The 14,815-nt window shown below is 55.8% G+C and overlaps 1 protein-coding gene across 1 annotated transcript in view; it reads left to right on the top strand.

Annotated features, from left to right (window-relative positions):
- Positions 1-817: 817 nt before the first annotated feature.
- The window catches only part of LOC109552605 (protein FAM222A), a 145,730-nt gene continuing 131,732 nt past the window's right edge, over positions 818-14,815 (top strand). The window contains exons 1-3 of the mRNA XM_073790205.1: positions 818-2,881; positions 3,947-4,149; positions 7,989-8,043. The gene's annotated coding sequence lies outside the window, so the exon portion shown is untranslated. The remainder of the gene's footprint in view (positions 2,882-3,946; positions 4,150-7,988; positions 8,044-14,815) is intronic.

Genomic DNA, 14,815 nt, shown 5'->3' with positions numbered 1-14,815 from the left:
GAAACAAACCTGCTGTAGGTCATGGAATATTCCTTTCTTTCTAAAATTGACTGGATTGACTGGGGGTGGGAAAGAGACGAGCACTGGTAGCCAGTGCCTGGCACCTGCTGGCCCTGTTGGAATTTTATATTGCAAGTCAAGGCTCTGTGAAATGGCAGAATCCATACAAAAGCTCTGGTAGCTAGCACGTTGCCACCGGAAGCTCTGGAAGCCCTGGGTCTGCAAGAGGCCGGACGAGAAGTTTGGGGGGGCTGGGGCAGGGAGTGCAGGATTTGGTTAAAATGGCTCTGTGCTTCTGCCCTTGACCACTAGGGGGCAGCTGGCTTCTTTCCCAGCATCTTCACGGGGAGGGCGAGTAGGAGCCAGCCTTAGAGCACAGTCTCTCTGCCCCCCACACCAGGGTTCTCTCTCCAGGTTCCGCCTGGGGTCACTGCCAGGAATCTGAGGGCGATAGGAAGAACATCTGCCCCAGCTTAACATGTGAAAATGACCCTAGCATCACTGATGGGGGGTTGCCTGCCTCTGCCCTTCAAAACAAATAATGCATAAAATGATAATACTGAGGGCTTACCATGTGTGGGGCACCGTTCTAAGCACTGTCCCTCAGTCATCGCTTTTCATCTACCCCAATCTTGGAGAATAATTGCCAGTCTCAGTCTCATTTTACAGATCGGGAAACTGAAGCTCAGAGAGGTTGAGTAACTCATCCAAGGCCACACAGCGAATCAGCATCCAAGGCAGGATTCCAACTCAAATGGTCTGACTCCAGCCCCTGCCCTCAGCCCCTACGTGCTTTCTGCCTGGACACAGGTTTGTTGTGATTCTTGCTGTTTTCCACGCTCGGGCTCCTGATTTCCTCCGGACTCTGATGTACATGGTCAGAGTGGGGCTTGGGCCTGGGTGTTTTTTGAAAGTTCCCCATATGGTTAGAATGAGCACTCAGGGTTGCAAGATGCTTTCTCAGGGATGAGGCTGGTTGGCAGCATTTCTACACTGCAGGAGGCGGGCCTGAGAGGAGGGTGTCCAGAGGCTGAGGCCCCAGAACCTACCTGCTCCTTGAGACGCTCCCTCTTCCTCGCTCCCTGGGGACCAGGTGTCATTCCTGGAGCAGAAGCCAACCTGTTACTCTTGCCCCACTGAAGCAGCCACCTGGTGTGCCTTGGCCTCCAGGCTCTCACCTCAGCCACGTCACCGGCCACCATATGGGCCTAGTGGGCCCCACTCCTGGCCACCTGTCTTTGATATAACATTTGTACACGATTTGCATTTGTAGCCTCGCCCTTCTCGTTGCCTAGCGTGGTGGTTCTCACTCCCAGCTGCGCCTGGAAACCACCCCTGAATGCCTCACCCCACCCCCAGCTGTTCTGATTTAACAGATCATGGCGGGACTCAATCATGGGTAGTTTGTCCAAGCTCCTAGGTGACTCGAATGTGCGGCCAGGCTGAGGACACTGAACTAGATGACACCTAAGGTCATTTCTGCAGACTTCACGGCACTGAGAGCTCGCCTGGGCCCCCAGTCGGCTCTGCCAGCCACTAGCCACGTGACCTCGGGCAAGCCAGTCCACTCGCGGGGCCGTGGGCTCCTCATCGCGAAGATAGAAGTAATAGTAATACCCACCTTATAGAGTTTCATGAAGATTGAATGAGGAAATGCACGTAACACCCTTGGCACCATGCCTGGCACAGTGTAAGCGCTCAGTAAACGCTCATTTTAACGGTCCTGAGCTGAGAGATGGTGTCTCTCAGAGCCCAGAAATGGTGCACAGAGCTGGTTAGATGCACACAGCCCCGTCTGTTCAAAGCCCCTAGGTGGAGAGCCCCGGGGTCGCAGTTCGAGAAACACAGCGAATGCCAACTGGCTTTCCAGCCTCCTGGCTTCCTCCCCAAAGAGGCGGTGACGTAGCCCCAAGCCCTCTCCGGCTGCCGGAGGACAGCAGTTTCTCAAGTCAGCATTTGGAGCGGCTCCCAGCCTCTCCAGCCAGTTTAACACTCACCCCCCGCCCCCCACCAGCCAGAAGTCGCAGGACATTTGCCCGCTCTGGCAGAGGTCTCGCTTTGGGAGACAGGCAGCAGACGTTGTGATCCACAGCAGAGGAGCCGCTACGGTCACACCCATGTTCTTTCTGTCGGTGGGGATCTTTTTCTCCCTGAGACCGGCTCCCATGGACGGCTGGCAGCCTGTTGAGTCAGGTGCTGGCTGCAGGTCAGCAGGTTGGTAGGGCCCGCCCTGCCATACCAGTGTGCTTGGGCCCATCCCTTTGCCTCTCGAGGTCCCCATTTTCATTCTTATTCTCCTGCGAAAGCTTTTTGTTAAAAAAAATAAAACTAGCAGGCGCCCCCTTCCCCCGCCCTTCCTGCCTTCCAGCTCATTTGGACCAGCTCCTTGGCTGTGTCTTAGCACTTACTGTGTGCCAGTCTCAATCATCAGCTTACGTGAGGAAGGCGAGGCCCAGAGAGGTTAAGCAGCGTGCCTACAGTATGCTTTCATCTCCAGTGCCCAGGCCATAGTCACATTTCCTCCCAGTTGTTCCCCAAATGTCCAAAATCCTGTCCAGGACCACACATCTGGCTGTTATATCCAGATGTGCCGCAGTTTCGTCACATGAAAAATGCCAGGCAGTGTGCTAAACCCCGCAGGCATTGTCACATTTAATTCCCACAGCGACTCTGCGGTGTCTGTAGGACAGGACCACGGTGCCATATCTGAAACCCTGGGACCAGATGTGATTTGGAATTCAGAATTTTGCAGCTTTAGGGATAGACACCCTATGTTCCAGCCTTTGTGGCATCTGGGGCAGCGCCACTCCAGACTGCAGCGACGGGTGTGAAGGGTAAAGGTCACACATAGTGTGTCAGCCCGTGTTGCATCTGCCGACAAGTGAGTTTTGGTGCCAAGCTTCTGGGTTTCAAAGTGTCTTGGACCGTGGGCCTGAATGGCCTTCCCATTTTGCAGAGGAGCAGACAGATGCTCCCTGAGAGAGTTCAGTGACTCACCCAAGGCCACAGATCTAAGCGGGTGAAGCCCAGGCTTGAACCCCATCTGTCAGACTGGACACGACATCCCTCACTGCAGGGTCTGACCAGGGCCCATCTTTGGCCACCAGGGTGAGAGGGCTGGGGTGTCAGTACAGACGGAGGGTGAGGGGCGCTGGGCTCCAGCTGGTAAGTCAAACTGGAGTCCTCTACCGTATTTGTTTCTTTCCCACGGTAAAGCTTGTAATGTGACAAATGCGACCGCAGGAAATGGCCCAGTCCACCTGCTGGGCCCTCTTGAGGGGTCTGCTTCTTCCTGAAGACTGGGGGCAGAAGTGAGGGGCCATAGCGTGAGGGGGAGGGAAGGGGCCTCCCTCTCCTCCTGGGCCGCCCCTCCTCCCTCCAAGGCAGCGGGAAGGGGTGGGGAGGCCGAACGCATCCATTCTCACCACCCTCATGGGCTAACGGGGAGGCCACCTAACTGCACACGTAGGGGAAGAGACGGGGGAGTTGGGCCTCTTTCGCAGGCTGCTGTGCCAAAACCCCCCACCCCCGCACAGAAGATGAGCTGGGTCTGTTCTCACTGTTTAGATCTGATAAGGAAAACATCCATTTCAATGCATTTACATAATGCATTGGCTGAGGCTGAGGTGTCCCCCATGAATGCTGATGGGGGCACACCGAGGCTTTCCTGGGATGCACCTGGCCTCCCCCCCGGGCATCCTCCCTGCCCGGAGAGAAAGGGGTTGCCCTCCTCCCCACGACTGCCAAGGGCTGTAGGCAGATCCTGGCCCCTGAGCTCATGGACAATATTCATTCAGCAGATATTAAATCGGCACCTATGCATGCCAGGGACTGGGCTGGGCCCTGGGGAAGCTAGGTGACTGATGGAGCTGCTCCTACCCTTGTAGGCCTGACGGCCTGTGGCTCTGGATGCTCTCATGATCATTCTCTCCACCTGTACCCACAGCAAGCCTGTGAGGAAAGTGTGGCGAGCCCCATTTTACAGATGAAGAAACTGAGGCCCAGAGGGAGTCCCTGCTCCAAGCCACAAAGTCAACAGGTGCAGGAGCTAAGCCCTGAGATGGGTCTCTAGACGCCAGTACAGTGCTCTTCCTAAGATGCTCTGGCTGTGAAGAGGAAACCAAAAGGCAGCTTGCTGTGTGACCTTAGGCAAGTCTCTTGCCCTCTCTGGACCTTGGTTGCCCCATCCATAGAAACCACGGGGCCCATTCACCGTGCCAGGAGCTTGCCCTTGTGCCCTCGTTTCATCTTCCCAGTGATTCCTATTTTGTGGTCTCTGAGGTCAGACAGGTCTGGCCTTGTTCTGTGGCCTGATCACCTCCAGCTGTGGGGCTTGGGGTGGCCACATCACCTCCCTGAGCATCAGGTTCCTCGTCTGTAAAGTGGGAATACTAGGTAACAATGCACATCAAACACTTAGCCTGGAGCCTGGTATGTGGAGTGAGTGTCCAATAAGCAGGAGCTCTTGTTATTATCAGAGATGGGGAAACTGAGGCTCAGAGAGGTGACAGGACAGCTTGGAGGTGGCCGAGCGGGGATTGGAATGCAGCAGTGTCTGACGGCAAAGCCCGGGGCTTCCTCCGTTTTCCTTGCCGGTCGAGGCTGGGTTTTCCCGATGCGACGTCCTGCCTTAGGAGAGAGAAGATTGGATGCTAGTACCTCCCCTGACACCCTTAGGGAGCTTCGACCAGAGCCTGCTTCCAGCAGGGGTGATGTGATAGCGCACAGATGGCTTTGATGGGGAGCGGGGAGGGGAGGTATGGTGGGACCAGAGTCACGACCCCCCATCTCCCCACCAGCCTCATGTGGTTGAGGAGAGCACTACCCACGAATTGGGAGATTTCTAAAATGCTGTGTGACTTACACTTGAGGCCTTCCCTCTCTGGGCCTTGGTTGATTGTTCCTGAGGATATTATTTTCAGCTCCATGAAAAGTACCCTGGGGTGTTCCACCTGCCCCTTAGCCCTGCTCTGAGGAACCCTACCCACCCAGAAGTCTCACATTCACAAACCTCCAGGGGCCAGCCAGGCGACACAGAAAAGCCAGGCCTGGGGGAGGGTGCAGCACCTCCACCCCCAGCTCCGGACAGGTCTTTCCTTGCGGGGTGGTAGGTCCCCTATCGCCCAACATTTCTATTTAGTTTTTAAGGAGAATTCAGACATCTGGGATTTGGGGGTAAAATAACCTGGTTTTTAAATGCTGTCAACCAGTTTTTAAAAGCCCCGAATGGTCAAATTAAGCTCTTCTGCAGATGGAAAACCGACAGGGGTTGAGACCTCTTTCAGAACCCATCTCCCTGGGGCTCTGGAGAGTGAGCCGGCGAGCAGGGGCACCACCTGTGGGAGGGCACCCCGCCCCCAGCGGAATCTGATTACCCCCGGCGCCCCAGCCAATGGCAGGCGGCGGGAGGCAGGGGCGGGCCGGGGCGCCAGAGGTTGGGTTGAGAGCGCTTCCCCGTCAGGCACAGATGGTATTTTTTTTTTTATCAGTGTCAGCATTGGCTTCTTTCTGCTCTGATGAATAGATTCTAAAGAGGCAGTGACATTATTCGAGATAACAGAGGGAACAGAGAAAGGGTCAGCGACGGAGAGAAAATGGCAGAGCCAGCAGATAAAGGGGAGGCCGGAGGGGGCGGAGTGCCGCGGCTGGGGCGCCCCCCGCCCCCCATTACTGCGATGCCCCCCCCCCCAAGCCTGGCTTCCTGCAGCGGGGGCTGCGGTGCCTGCCCGGCCCAGGGCAGGGGAGGCCCAGGCAGCTGCGCGCGCGCGCCTGCTCCCTCCCGGCGTCCCGGCCGCCCATTCCGCCTTTTCAATTCGATTCAATTAGGCCTCCCCGCTCGGAAGCTTGTCTCCTCTGATATCCAGTTTAACTGACAGGGGATTAGAGCTGTTTGTATTACACACACACTCTCGGGCTGCTAAACCACAGGCAGGGCCCGGGGACCGGGTTATTTATGGAACGTGCATCACTGTTTCTCTCTGTTTCTCTCGACCTGCTTCCTTCTGGGGGGAGCTAGGGGGCCTGTTGTCTGCTACAGCCCCACGCCTCCCTCACCCCCACTCCAGGCCTGGGCAGTAGAGCAAAAGAGCTCAGGGAGAACTGAATCTCAAGCCCAGCTCTGCCACTTGCTGGCTGTATGGCTGCGGGCAAGCCTCAGTTTCTTCATCTGGAAAATGGAGACAGCCAACTCCATCGCCTCCATTAAGGCAGGTGTAGGGACGACCTGCAGGAACAGGTGTAGGGCATTTAACACGGTGCCTGTGCATTCACTTGGCATATCACTCAACAAATATGATTGAGGGACAGCCCTGTGCCAGGCGCTGGTCTGCGTCACTGAGGAAGTAAGGACCCCTGTGCCTGCCTTCAGGAAGCTTACATTCCAGTGCAAGAGTTGGAAAATAAACATGGACTCCCTCCCGGTGCTACATGGGGAGGACCAGGCAGGTGAGAGTGAGGGTGGCGGTGATGGTGATGGAAACGAGTACCACAGCACACCCCCACCCCACCCCACCTGTCTCTTTGTTTTATTTCCAAAGTGCCATCATTTGCTCTTACATCACCTGTCTCCCCAGTCAATTGCCAGGTCTCTGAGGGCAGGCGCCAAGGCTGTCTTCTCACTGCTGCCCCCTCCCCAGGTTAGCACAGTGCCTGGCACATGATAAGAGTGAAGAGTGAATAAGTGAATGAATGGATGGATGGATGGATGGATGAGAAGGTAGGGAGACAGAAAGTGGCCACTCTTGCCTGCGACGTGGCTACCCTGCTCAGCTCAGGAAACCTGGCCATCCCCAAGCCCCCCTCTCCAGACCACCTCTCTAAAGGGGTTTTGCTGGGTTTAGGAATGGGTGGGGGTCAGGGTCTTGGTCAGAGGGCAGGGGGGGCTCTTCCCTTCTTATCCTATTTTCACTCAGAGGGAAAGAAGGGCCTCCACAGACCCTCCCTCTCCCAGCAACCAGGGGCTGGGGAACAAATAGTATTTCTAAAGTCTGGGGGTGGGGAGGAGGAGGAAGTGTCCTCATTGTTGGGGGAGGGGTGATGCTGCCAGCACTCATCTGCACCCTTTCCTCACTCCACTTACCAGACCTGGAGGGGACCCTGGCCCTAGGGGAGTGCAGGTCTGGACGCTCATAACGTTCGGTGCAAGAGAATAACAGCCACCAGTAAATGCACACATTCCCCGTGTCAGTCTTGACACGCAGGACCGAATTATTTCCCACAATGGTTCTCAGTGGTGGGAGTTGTCTCCATTCTCCAGAAGAGGAAACTGAGGCTCAGAGTGGTGGGAGGGCAAACCCAACATCACCCAGCCAGGAAGGAGTGGCACTGGGTTGGAACCCAGGACTCTGAGGTTCAATACCTGCTCATTCATCTAATGTCTGCTGTGTGCCAGGCACCTTCATGTCTCCAGACATCCTGAGAAGTGGGTATTCTGTCCCTCATTTTGCAGAAGGGAAAACCGAAGCTCAGCAGAGAGGTGAAAGGGCTGGCCCTCAGTCTCACAGCCTGTTAGAGGCAGGCAGAGCCAAGTGGAAACACAGGTCTGCCTGACTCCAAATCCACTCTGCAGTCTCTACCCTGCAGTTTGCTCCTCAGCTCAAGTGTCCAGGTTGTTTCAGATTTGTATTAGGCCCTGGGTAGTGAAGGGTCAGATCAATCAACCAGCAGTTGTTGGGTCCCTCAAAAGCCCCTGAAGTATGACACTGTCCCTACAGGTAAGGAAGATGTCATCTAGTTGGGAGGGTGGCATATTAATATGTAAAGAGTTATAAGAACTAAATGACAAACAGAAACTTTGGGCACTCTCACAAGGGCATGTGTATGATCCACAATTCTGAGGAATTGGTCAGGGAATGTGGCCTTGAAAGATTTTTTAGAGACAGAAGTCCACATGATACGCATTACAATTACAATGAATTGATCATCATTATAATGACAAAAACCGTTAATAATCACTATAATTAGGCCCCATTGCTGTTCCCATTTCACAGATGAGGATGCTGAAGCTCAGAAAGAGAAAGCGACATCCCCAAGGCCGGCCAGCTGGTAAGTGAGACTCAAGCCCAGGTCCTCTGACCCCAAAGCCAGTTTCTCTCCCCCTACCCTGGGCAATCTGAGTGTCACAAGCAGGAAAGTAACTGGCCCAGGTGTAGGTGGCTGAGCTAACATTTGTTCCCAGAGCCAGCTTCTTGGCCAAGGCCTGAGTTTGACTGGGGCCAAGGGATCAAGTAGACATACTACCTGACCTCGAACAATGTGCTGGGTGCTAGGGTCTCAGGGGTGAATGAGACCCGTCCCTGCCCTCCAGGGCTCACAGGCAGAGCCAGCTAAGCAAAATGACAATGAGAGTAAAGAGCGGCAGGTTCCGAGTTACCATGGAGCCCAGGGAGGCGTGGTACGTGTCCCAGCTAGAGTGTGGGAAGGGAATCAGGGAAGGCTACCTGGAGGAGGAGGTGCCTTTGCAGAATTTTGGCTGAGCTGGGAAGTGAGCGAGGGCATTCTAGGCAGCAAAGGCACTGAGGGGAGCAGTGCTGGAGTGGGTGCAGAGAAGGCACACATGGTTCGGTGTTCAGATGGCACCTGTTGTATGAAGCAGGGTCTGGGCCAACACGAAGCAGGGGCCCTGGGGAGCCATGGTGTGTGTTAGACACGGGAGGGCAGGTCACAGTTGTGCTTTGGTGAGTCCTCTGGCTGTGGTGTTACAGAGGCAGGGGGATAAGGGGAGGTGAGAGATGGCTGGAAGGGAGTGGCGGCAACGGGAACAGACGGACTGGAGGTGACAGATGGAAGCATTACCCAGGTGCCCAGAGGGGCCTTTCAGTTTTGGAGTCCCACTACACTCCCCCATTCAGGGAGCAAGTCTCCCCTTTTCGGATAGTCTCCTGCCTGGGGTGGGGCCTCTTCGCTACTTCTTTAGTTGGCATGCAAGCCCCTCGTATTAGCGTCCAAGGGCTGCTGGAACACAGTACCACACACTGAGAGGCTGAAAACAACAGAACTTTCTTGTCTCACAGTTCTGGGGGCCAGATGTCTGAAATCAAGATGTCAGCAGGGCCCCGCTCCCTCTGAGACCTTAGGTGGAATCCTTCCCCGCCTCTTCCCTAACTTCTGGTGGTGGCCGGCAATCCTTGGCATTCCTGGGCTCGCAGCTGCCTCCCTCCCATCTCTGCTTCTGTCGTCACGTGGCCATCTCCTCTCTGTCTCTGTCTTCACACGACATTTCCTCTTCTTATAAGGGCACTAGTCACATTGGATTCGGGCCCACCCTCGTGACCCCATCTTAACTTGATGACACCTGCAAAGATCCCATTTGCAAATAAGGTCATGTTCACAGGTAGCACGGGTTAGGCCCTCACCATCTCTTTTGCGGGGGATGCAACTGAAATCATAACACTCTTCAGAGCAGGGGTTTTCCTGGTTCGTTTCTGCATCTGCGGTCCCTGGCACAGAGCCTGGTGTATGTCAGAGCTCAGAGGGAGTCGTGGGATGAACAAATGAGCGGACTGAGTCCGGGCGTCCAGCCTCTCCTCCGTGGCTGACCCAAGCTCCTCTTGCGACGGCAGCCGCCCCAGCCCGAATGGCATCCAAGCCAGGCAGGTCTCGGGGGCGGCCTCTCCCGCGGGTTGTTCTCCAAAAGAAGTGCTGTCGATGTCAGCAGATGCCTATCACTTTCCTTCCCCAGCAGAGTCTCAGCTGTCAGAGGAAGTGAAATAGTCATTGCCTATCCTTGCGTTTGAGATTTTATTGACAGTTTCATTGTCACCCAAAAAAACCTCCTTTTCTCCAGTGGCATTTTCATCAGGAGAGCCTGGGGGCAAGAGGGGAGGCAGGGCTGGTTCCTGAAAACTGGTTTTGGCAGGCAGTGAGCACGGTTCCTCCCGCCTGGGGTCAGTCGGGGTAGAAGCCGCCTGCCACCAGCCTTGTCTCCAGCCCTGCTCAGCACCCCCCTCCAGGGGACAAGAGGGAATGAGAGGTAGGAGAGGAAGGCACCCCGAGGGGCCCTGGAAATAGCCACGGTGGCCAGATGGGGCAGCCCAGACCCCACAGGGGGTCCTCACACCTTTCTCCAGCCCTCCACGGTGGGCATTCGGTGGCATCAGGGGGCTGGGTGAGAGCACGGGCTGTGCGATCAGGCCCACCGGGGTGCAGTTCTCAGCTCGGTGATGCACCTCAGGGCAAGTCCTTAACCCTGCGGAGCCTCAACGGCCCCATCTGTCCAATGGGGTAGTAACTCGTAGCTCCAGTGGCCGAGGTTCCATCTGAGCCAAGCACCCATTATCCTATTCAGTTCTCCCCAGAACCCAGAGAGCTGGTGCCGTCAGGATCCTCACTTTAACGATGTGGGACCTAGGCTCAGAAGGTGGGGCAGCCTGGCCAAGACCTCCATGGCTAGAAGGTGACAGAGGCTGTGTCTGAACCCAGGTCGTGATACGCCAAGTCTGGCTGTGAACCACCTCATGGTGTCAGTGGGAGGGTGCAGGCATGAAAGTATCACGGCGCCTGCGTGTGGGAAAAGCCATCTGCTATTATTATCGTTATTGTTTTTGTGGGGTGGAACCGGGCCCCTCGACAGCCACTCTGCCCCGAGGACTCTCTGGATGTCGCTGGGAGGTGTTGGCCACACAGCCAGGTGAGCTCAGGGGCTGAAGGCCCTATCAGCGGGTCCTATCCTGCTCCATGCCGCAGCCCCTTCTGCACTCCCCTTCCCTGGCCCCCAGCAGGGCTCCAGGCAGAGCTGTCAGTTACCAAGTGGGCAAGGGCAAGGTCAGCTGACCACAGCATCAGCCTGAGACCTTGCAAAGCTGCTTCACCATGTCCAAGCCACCCAATGGGAAATGAGGGCTGGACAGCTGCCCCTGCTCAGGGCCGCCGAGCGAGGGAGGTGGATACTGTAGTTAAAACAGATCGTGGAGTCCCCGAGTTTGAGTTCTGGTGTGGCCACCTGCTGGCCGGCGAAAGTTGCCAAATATCACTGAGTCTAAGTTTCATCTTCTGGATGATGAGATAATAAAAGGTCCCCCTCGTAAGGTCCGGGGGCTAAATAACACCGCACAGAAAACACTTAGCACAGGGTCTGGCACAAAAAGAAGACAGAATTTTAGCACCTAAAAGCTTCTTAAAGGATCTCGGGCTGCCAACCCCTCCACGGTGCACAGGAGGAAACAGAGGCCCAGAGAGGGGAAGAGTTTCCTCTTAGCCAGTCCCCAGAGCGGGGCTCGCACCTTGGCCTCTGGACCCCCAGTCCAGTGCTCCGCCACCTCTCCGCCCAGCTTGTCAGCCGAGTCCCTCCGGCCCTTGCCCATCCTTCTCCCCGTGTCTCCGGCCCCCGTGGCTTCGAGAGCCTGAGCCGCAGGCCCCGCAGCGAGGCCTGCCATTCTCTCTCTCTCCGGCACACCGAAGGTTTTGAAAGTTAAAGTATTACCGTCGGCTTTGTTGTTGCCTAACTACGACAGACAAATTGAAAACCAGTTGTCAAAATGTCAGTGCACAACAAATCAACATGCAGAACGAGTGGCGGCCCTCTGCGGTGTATAATTAAACAAAAAATCCCTTTTAGAAATTTCAGCGAGCGTTGGTTCCACTTTATATTTGTCTGTGTGATTAATAAAGGCAGCTAATTTTCAGACTTTAAAAACAGCTAGAAAATAGCTCCTAATTACATATTAGGTTCCTAGCGGCCCCCGCTGAGCTGCACCGGCATTGGTGGGCCAAAGAATTTGGCAGAAGCTTAATTGCATTCTGAGCATCATCTAATTTTAGTTAAATGTAATGTAATCAGCAGCAGATGTCTGAAATAAAATATGAATTATGAATATGATGAAATTTCATTCTTGAATAAAAAAGTAATTTGCTATTTAGTTCATTAAAGTCTTAGAGTTTTATTAGGAGCAGGTATATACAGCCTGGCGAGGTGATATATTAAATGATATCTGGGGGAACGAGAGAAACCCCGAAGGGATGGGAAACTTTATCCAGAGTGTCCAGTTATGATTAATTACTGTGGGGCCTGGGGAAGCCCCTGGGGACCCCGATGAATCTCTCAGGCTCCTTGAGGTAGAACCTGAATTTTAGGGCAAGGGGCTTGGAGTGGGAAGCCATGGGTGCCTCTGAGGCCTGTGCCACCCCTGGCATCCCACCCCTATCTCCCTCCCACCCACAGCTGGCGTCCCCTGGCTTCTGAGATGAGTATGTGGAGGGCTTGCTCCTGGTGACACTGCTGCATGGCGGGCCCCGCGCTGGGCTTGGTGACACCATGTGGGACGGCCGTGGGCATCCCAGGCAGGGATTCAGTCTCTGCCTCTCACTGTCTGTGTGACCTCAGTTCAGGGCCTCAGTTTCCTCTTCCATAAAATGGGCATTAAAAAAGCGCCTATCAGACACTCAGAACAGTAGCCGGCATGTGGCAAAGCCCCTGCTTCATGTTTACTATTGTTGGAGTTGTTCTTACTATTCATAGAGGTCACAGTAAATCAGTATTAAAATGCCTTCTTTGGTTTCGTCTCTCGGAGCAGCCCGTGATGCAGATTGTAAACTCTATCTTGTTTTTCAGCTGAAGCTCAGAGAAGTCAGACAACTTGCCTGTTGCACAGCTAGTAGTTGCCAAAGTCAGGATTTGAACCTGGGAACATTCCTGCTTCCAGTGTTTCCCACGGCATCCCAGGAGAGCTGTCCTGGTGGGAGGCCTGGGCTGAGGATTCTGGAACGGGACTGGGCAGGGTGCAGGAGGGAGCAGGGTTCATCTGCCCCAGATTCAAGGCGTAGAGAAGAGGGTAAAGGCGGGAGGCTGGGCAGAGGGTCTAGGCTGGTATCCTGGGCTCTGCCAGGAGCTGCTCTGGGCAGGTGGGGGGACAGAGGCCACCTCTCCACCCTCACTTCACACCAACCAATAATTTCCTGCAATTATCTGGAAAAGATTCATTAGCAAAGTGCACCGTATTGAGTGGAGGCTGCCCTGGCAATCGATAAACTTGGGACAGGCTCCCGGGTGCTTGGAGAAAAGGACCAGAACTTGAAAGCGGGGGAGGAAGGCCAGCTCTGGCAGGTCTGAGCCTTGTTTTCCAGCCCTGGGGAGGGCTGGTCGGCTTCCTGGGTGGGGCTCAGCTCTGCGTGACCTCCTGGTGGCTTTGAGCAAGTCCCTTTGCCTCAGTTTCCCCACCTGTAAGGTGGGGGTCCAGGCTGCCCCCAGTCAGGGATCTTCCTTCTTCTCTTATAAGTTCTGGGAGGTGTAGGGGAAAAGGGGGTACAGGGGGCCAGTAGGGAAGCAGCTGTGGAGGGAGCCCCTCTTCTCGTGGCCTCAGCTTCCCTTTGCTGACTTGGGAGCCTGCTGGGGACTGAGGAAGCAGAAAGGGTTCACCGAGACTGCCTTTTAAGGACAAAATTGAGCATCTGGTCCTTCTGAGGAATCATCGGTGTACAGCCCCAGGAGCCCACCACTGTCCCAGGTTCTGGTCAGCCTAAGAGCTGAGCACACGCAGCCTGGCGGGGAAAGTGACAGAGCTAGAGGTCAGGCGAAGGATGGCTCAGGTCCCGACTCCCCCACCTCCCCACTGGGTGCCCCAGCCAGTCTCCAGGCCTCCTGGGGCCCCAGTGCTCCCCTCTGGAAATCACACACCCCATTGAGCAGTTGGGAGTTTCCAATGGGCCAGGGGATGCCGGTGGCCCAGCATGGTGCTGGCGCAGAGCAGCTGTGGGGAGGATGGAAGCTGCTGTCCATGCAGATCCCCACCCCGACCCCACCTGCATCCGGCAGCGTCCAGCCGTACCCAGCGTCCCACTCGGACGGTACAAGTGAAGAGAGTTCCGTGGAGGGATTCTGTACACAGAGGTGCAAGCCAGCCGGGGACACTGAGGCCCCCGCACTCAGAGGGACATGGCCGCTGCCAGGAATGCCACACCGAGGCAGGCATACCCCAAACTCACCCTCTCCCTCGACCCCCAGCCTCTGATCAGGTGATCCTTCCTGGAAGCCAGAGGGTGGGAAGCCTGTGGAGGTCAGCTTCCCAGGGCACACAGCCGGGCCAGGAAAGTTGGGAACAGACACGTGGTAAAAGGGAAGACCCCACCCCACCCCCTTCCCAGGACTTTGGATAAGTATTGGGGGAGGGCAGGCTTTGGGTGGGAGTGGGGACGAGGGTGTCCTAAGCAGGCGTGGTGTTCACCCCATGTTGCTGATGCTGAATCCCATGTGACCTCTGCCCGTGACTCCTCCCCTCCCCCCCAGGGCCTCATCTCACCCATCAGTCTCATTTGGCATCAGTGCTCCCAAAACAGTGCTCCCTGGGGAGTCAGAGAGGATTCCAGACAGGCTGGGTTCTCCAGTTCCCAACTCGCTTGTGCCCTAGGCTTAGGGGCTCCACCTCCCTGAGATTAATTGAGGCCACATCAGCCAAGCACCTCGCACAGTGCCTGACACACAGTAGGTGGTCCACAAAGCATGCCCTTCCCCCCCTCGCCACCCTCTTCCCAATCAGCCCCTGGGGCATCAGCCATTCATCTGATAGTGACTGGGCTCCTGCCACGTGGCAGGCCTGCGTGGGCCCCCGATCCAAGCTGCAGGGAAGCTGGAGTCGTTTGTCCTGCGGTGAAAACTGACAGGGCTTCTCCTACGAGCTGGACTCTGGGGACACGGCAGTGAGAGGACAGTGCTGGACTCTGCTCCTGTGAGGTCCACGGGGTCTTATGGAGGCAGACTTGGAGTGGGAGTTTCCAAAGTTTGAGGTGCTGTAGCAGGGGGTGACCCAGAGGGCTGTGGGGTGAGGCCCCTGATGTCAGTCGGCAACACGCTTCCAGGAAAGAGCCCCTTCCTCTGTCCTGTCCT

This window comes from Tursiops truncatus, chromosome 13 (assembly GCF_011762595.2).
Source record: "Tursiops truncatus isolate mTurTru1 chromosome 13, mTurTru1.mat.Y, whole genome shotgun sequence".
NCBI lineage: Eukaryota > Metazoa > Chordata > Mammalia > Artiodactyla > Delphinidae > Tursiops > Tursiops truncatus.
Note: the sequence above shows the minus strand (reverse complement) of the source record. Positions and strands in the feature narration are given on the sequence as shown.